We start from the raw sequence: 6,797 nt of genomic DNA, 5'->3' as shown, positions 1-6,797 counted from the left end.
CTCTGAGGTTGAGACCGAAACCGAACAAAAGGGAACACAAAAGCCGGAGACGCTGAAGGCGCCACTTGCCACGAAAAGAATGACGGCCGAGTTATTAGTCACAAGCGCCTCCGTAAATAGAAGCGGACGCGTAACGGGAAGTCCCGCCGACTACACGAGCCTCTCGCCCTGGCTGGAGAACAGAGTGGTCGCCAGTGACACGGCGTGTTTGGAAGCAGCGAGAAGACAGCCGTAACGAGCCTGCTGCCTACTGACAAGGGAACCTCCTCATCGCACCCCCCTCAGATTTAGTTATAAGTTGGCACAGGGATAGGCCTTGAAAAACTGTACACAGATCAATCGAGAAAACAGGAAGAAGTTGTGTGGAACTATGAAAAAAATAAGCAAAATATACAAACTGAGTAGTCCATGTGCAAGCTAGGCAACATTAAGGAGCGTGTTAGCGTACGAGCGCCGTGGTCCCGTGGTTAGCGTGAGCAGCTGCCGAATGACAGGTCCTGGGTTCAAATCTTCTCTCGAGTGAGAAGTTTAATTTTTTATTTTCAGATAATTATCAAAGTTCAATCACTCACACATAATCAACTTCGCTCTCCAAAATTCCAGGACATGTTCAGATTTGCTTGGACATAAACAGGATTTGACGGTCTACGCACAGAAACATTTGAAAACGTAAAAAAAAACATATGTTTTGACAGAGCACAGGGAAAACTGTGCGACTGTGAAACTGTTGCATTCATTTGATGCAGTTTATGTGACAAACTCTTATGTTTTCATCACTTTTTTGGGAGTGATTATCACATGCACAAGAAAACCTAAATCGGGTAAGTTAGAAGAATCTTTTTACCCATTCGCCAAGTGTGCAAGTTAGGTGGGTCGACAATATATTCCTGTCATGCGACGCACATGCCGTCACCAGTGTCGTAAAGAATATATCAGACGTGTTTTCCTGTAGAGGAATCGGTTGAGCTATGACCTTGCGATCAAATGTTTTCGGTTCCTATTGGAGAGGCACGTCCTTTCGTCTACTAATCGCACGGTTTTGCGGTGCGGTCGCAAAACACAGACACTAAACTTATTACAGTGAACAGAGACGTCAATGAATGAACGGACAGATCGTAACTTTGCGAAAATAAAGAAAGTAAAATTTTTACTCGAAGGAGGATTCGAACCAAGGACCTTTCGTTCCGCAGTTGTTCACTCTAACCACGAGACCACGGCGCTCATCAACTACTGTTGTCCATTATGTTGCCTATCTTCCACATGGACTACTCAGTTTGTATATTTTGCTTATTTTTTCATAGTTACACACAACTTCTTCCTGTTTTCTCGATTGATCTGTGTTCAGTTTTTCAAGGCCTATCCACTGTGTCAATTTATAACTAAATCTGAGGGGGGTGCGATGGGGAGGTTCCCTTGTGAGAGATGGCCCCGAGGACGGGTCTATTAAGTATCCAGCGGCAAATGTGCCCAGTAGTGACTGCTAGATCTACTCCCTTAGAGATCCCTTACTGCGAACCAAAACTGTTGATATTTTTAGAAATGTGGGGTCTGACATATCGATGTTTAAAGAGATATCGTTATAGGACCTCGACCTAAAGAGAAAAAAAGTATCAATGTAGCGACAGTAAAAATATAGTCGTACGGACCTGTAAAAATATCGGCAGCACATTGCAAATCTATCGCCGTTTTAGCCGGCCGCTGTGGTCGAGCGGTTCTAGGAGCTGGAGTCCGGAACCTCGTTGCTGCTACGGTCGCAGGTTCGAATCCTGCCTCGGGCACGGATGTGTGTGATGTCCTTATATTAGTTAGGTTTAAGTCGTTCTAAATCTAGGGGATTGATGACCTCAGGTGTTAAGTCCCATAGTGCTTATAGCCATTTGATCCATATCGCCGTTTTAGAGCTGTATGTTTTTGAGTACTGATTTATTATTAGATATGCTATACACCAATAAGCAAGCAGCCTGCTTATCCTTCCTTAGAGCAAAAATTAAAGGAAAACGATGCACGTTCACGCTTGGCGATGACCAATTTGCTAACGATGGTAACTGCATGTAAGTGGCACAATGAAAGGTGTCGCATAGCTCCGTCGTTCGGATTTGTCCGTAACAGGTCATGTCGACTTCCCCGGTTTTTCATTTCCGCACACGCCATAGACCTAGCAGCTGTAGTGTCAAAATTGTGTGGTGAAGCTAAACGTCGTTGCTACCGTTGGAAGCGCCAACTACGCCAGCATTTCCTCTCACACGTCTCCGCCCATCGCAAAGACTAGTCTCGTCATTATGCTTTTGTTCATCATCTTCAGCAACTGTTTTTGAAGAAAGCCGATGTGAAGAAGTAGCACACTAGAAGCGTTAGAAATTATTTCTTAACGCAACTGGTCTGCTATTTCTTCACACCGGAAATCTCGTTATTCCATTCACCCCCCCCCCCCCCCCCAAAGTGCACTCGGAGTTATTCTTTTGTGTCACGTGTAATTGCTTCACACAGTCAAAGAGAAAGATGGGACGTCACGAAAGCTCAAAAAGTAGTAACACTCCTTCACACAGCGAAAGTAAAATTATGTTCTACTACAATTTCAAAAGAACAACTTCAAGTATTTATCGAAAATTGTGAATAAAGTGTAACATAAAATAAAAAATATCGGTACACGATATTGCCATTTTGATATAGTAGATCGTCGGAAAAGATATCGCCGATATGTATCGAAATTTTTTTTGAGAAGTATCGATAATTTGTCAAAAGCACTTGTATGTACGTATATGCAGATGAACACTCATGCTCATAAATTAAGGATAATGCTGATACATGGTGAAACAAAGCTCTTGTGGGCGGTTTGCGGGTTTAAATCACGTAAGGGTATGACCATGCGGTGCATTTGACCTGCGGACGTCGCAAGGTGGCGCGGGTAGCAGTCCACATACGCAGAGGTGTGTTGGTGCTTGTCAGAGTACAGTGCAGCTAGTAAGTGTGCAGACGTTTTCAGACGTGCTAATGGTGACTGTGTGTTGAAAATGGCTCAAGGAATACATATCGATGACGTTATGAGGTGTAGAATACTAGGGTAACTGGAGGCTGATCAAACACAGCAGGTCGTAGCACGGGCCCTGCGTGTGCCACAAAGTGTGATCTCAAGATTATGGCAACGATTCCCGCAGACAGGCAACGTGTCCAGGCCCTACAGTATGGGACGCCCACAGTGTACAACACCACAAGAAGACCGATATCTCACCAGCAGTGCCCGCAGACGGCCACGGAGTACTGCAGCTAGCCTTGTTCGGGACCTTACCGCAGCCACTGGAACAGTTGTCTCCAGACACACGGTCTACAGACGACTGAAAAGTCATGGTTTATTCGCCCGGATAACTGCAAGGTGCATTCCACTGACCCGTGGTCACAGGAGAGCCCGTAAAACCTTGTGTCAAGAACACAGTACACGGTCACTGGTACAGTGGTTCAAAATGGTTCAAATGGCTCTGAGCACTATGGGACTCAACTGCTGAGGTCATTAGTCCCCTAGAACTTAGAACTAGTTAAACCTAACTAACCTAAGGACATCACAAACATCCATGCCCGAGGCAGGATTCGAACCTGCGACCGCAGCGGTCTTGCGGTTCCAGACTGCAGCGCCTTTAACCGCACGGCCACTTCGGCCGGCACTGGTACAGTGGTCCCAGGTTATGTTCACGGACGAGTCCAGGTATAGTCTGAACAGTGATTCTCACCGGGTTTTCATCTAGCGTGAACCAGGATCCAGATACCAACCCCTTAATGTCCTTGAAAGGGACCTGTATGGAGGTCGTGGTTCGATAGTGTGGGGTGAGATTATGATTGGTGCACGTACACCCCCGCATGTCTTTGACAGAGGAACCGTAACATCATTTTCCACCAGTATGTCCACCTTTTCAGGGATGCAGTCGGTCCCACCTTCCTCCTGATGGATGATAACGCACGGCCCCACCGAGCTGCCATCGTGGAGGAGTATATCATGCGAATTGAGTGGCCTGCCTGTTCTCCAGACCTAAAACCCATCGAGCACATCTGGGATGCTCTCGGTCCACGTATCGCTGCACGTCTTCAAACCCCTACGACACTTCAGAAGCTCCAACAAGCACTGGTGCAAGAATGGGAGGCTATACCCCAGCAGCTGCTCGACCACGTGATCCAGAGTATGCCAGCCAACCCGTTGTGCGGCCTTTGTACGTGTGCATGGTGATCATATCCCATATTGATGTCGGGGTACATGCGCAGGAAACAGTGGTGTTTTGTTGCACACGTGTTTCGGGACGGTTTTCTCAACTTATCACCAATACCGTGGACTCACAGATCTGTGTCGTGTGTGTTTCCTGTGTGCCTATGCGATTAGCGCCAGTTTTGTGTAGTGCCACGATGTGTGGCACCACATTCTGCAATTATCCTTAATTTATGAGCATCAGTGTAGACGAAATTTGTCTCACTGAGTTCAGGTTTAAACTCTGGGCAGGGCAGTCAATTTCAGGAATGTTATTGTCCACAAACCGTTGCCCCACAGTTGCTACTTTTTGATAGGGTACATTGTCACGCTGATATAAACGTGGTCGTCTGCGAACTGTTCCTCTAGTGTATACAGGGTGACAATTACTGAACATATGAAACAAAATTGTCATAACGTCTGAACAGTTTGCGCTGGGACGTTCAAACAGCGCGGTTGGTAGCGGCGCATGATGGAAATTTGTATGGTATATATGGTTTAGTTTACCGACGAAGCCCACTTTCATTTGGATGGGTTCGTCAATAAGCAAAATTTGCGCCTTTGGGGACTGAGAATCCGCATTTCGCGATCGAGAAGTCTCTTCACCCTCAGCGGGTGACTGTGTGGTGCGTAACGTCCACTCACGGAATAATCGGCGCGATATTGCTTGATGGAACGGTGACTACCGAACGGTACGTGAAGGTTTTGGGAGGTGATATCATCCCCATTGCCCAAAGTGACTCTGATTTTGGCAAGATGTGGTCCATCCAAGACGGAGCTCGACCCCATCGAAGCAGGAGAGTGTTTGATGTCCTGGAGGAGCACTTTGGGGGGCCGCATGCTGGCTCTGAGGTACCCAGAGGCCACTGGCATGCGCCTCGATTTGCCGCCATATTCTCCGGATCTGAACACATGCGACTCCTCTTTGTGGTACTATATTAAAGACAATGTGTACAGTAATAACCCCAAAACCATTGTTGAGCTGAAAACAACCATTCAAGAAGTCATATCGGCAGCATGGATGTTCCGACACTTCAGCGGGTCATGCAGAATTTCGCTGTTCGTCTGCGCCACATCATCGCCAATGATGGCAGGCATATCGAACGTTTCATAACCTAAATCCGAATAACTGTAGTGACGTTTAAATAGGAGTGTGCACGCTATAGTTAGCTGCAGAAATGTGTGATTTACGAAGAGCTACTTGACCGTTGTACCCCATTCTTTTTAACTCCCTACGCAAGGTCTTTGTCCTTGCTGCTTGCTGGACGGCTGCTAGCACTTTGTAACTCAGGAACGATTCATTCTGCTGATTTCACGCGACTTTTCACAGCCAGTCTCCACAACGGTTTGACGGTCCCTCTCCGTAAATATATGATGCCTGGCTGGTGTTAGTTTAGCTGCGGATGTTTCTTCGCGTTTCCACTTCACAATCACATCAACTGTAGTAGACTTGGGCAGCTGTGGAACGGTTGAAATGTTCCTGATGAATCTGTTACTCAGTTGACGCTCACTGAAAAGTCCACGTGAAAAGGGACTGATCTCTTCTGCCCTATCCACACTGCTGTTACTGCTTCTCTACTTACGCGACAACTCCCTCCCCCCCCCCCCCCCCCCACCACCACCCACCCCCTCCGCTTCCGCCTCTTTTATACTGGTGGGACCGCCTCGGCTGATATCCAGTGGCCAATTAAGCATTACATAGAAGTGTTCGGGTAGTTGTGATCAGATAGCTTCAACTGAGAACGTTGTATCTGTGTGTTACACTGTGCTAACGTGAGTGGCAAGTAGATGAAATGGTGGCGAGCTGCATCAAGTCAATTAGAAGACTGATGATTATATGAATTCGTGGTCTCTGTTCCTCCGGCCAAGTCCGAAAGAACAGACACCACGCATTTATATAATTTGATTGGAGTAGCTGGGCAATGGATCCACCATCTTCAGTGCTGATGCAAAAGTAAGACCGGCCTCCTGTGGGACTCTGAGAGCGAACATGGAGGAAACGGACAGAGATAGCCGATAGGTGGCGCTCGATGGGAATGGGAATCGGCCGTGAGGCATGTCGAGATAGTCCGCGCAGGTACGATGATGCTGTGTCCCAGATAGCGCAGTGGTTAACGCACCTGCCTAGTAAGCAAGAGGTCCCGGGTTCGAATCCCGGTGCGGTACACACTTTCACTCGTCGCCTCTGATTCCGCGTAATGTCCCGATACAGCTAATAGCAGTGATCCCTTCCCTTTCCTTTCTTACCCTCTCGACCTTCAATTTACATAGAAGAGCGACGACAATAAAGGAGAAGGCCCATTAAAATCAATCCCTAAAAAAGTCGGGGATGAGCCTGAAATTAATCTGGGCTAGTTCTCTACTAGACGTCGTTCACTTGGAGACGGTGTATCCCTCTGTCGATTGGAAAATCGGTTCACCTACTCATTTATAAATAAATATGCCGTGCAGATCGAATCCTACTCTAAGTTAACTTATTCGCTGTTTTTGAAATCTTACGACACGTGAAAGTCTTCGTTAAGTAGCAGAAAAATATTTAGGACCGACAAGGTACCGAATTATGAACATT

The 6,797-nt window shown here is 46.9% G+C and overlaps 1 non-coding gene across 1 annotated transcript; it reads left to right on the top strand.

The window, feature by feature from the left end:
- The first annotated feature begins 6,318 nt into the window (after positions 1 to 6,318).
- Positions 6,319 to 6,395, top strand: Trnat-agu. The gene has a single exon. It is a non-coding gene; the product is annotated as a tRNA-Thr (tRNA).
- The last annotated feature ends 402 nt before the right edge of the window (positions 6,396 to 6,797 follow it).

This window comes from Schistocerca americana, chromosome 1, assembly GCF_021461395.2.
Source record: "Schistocerca americana isolate TAMUIC-IGC-003095 chromosome 1, iqSchAmer2.1, whole genome shotgun sequence".
Lineage (NCBI taxonomy): Eukaryota > Metazoa > Arthropoda > Insecta > Orthoptera > Acrididae > Schistocerca > Schistocerca americana.
The sequence above is the reverse complement of the archived record's forward strand: the minus strand, read 5'-3'. Positions and strand labels throughout refer to the sequence as shown.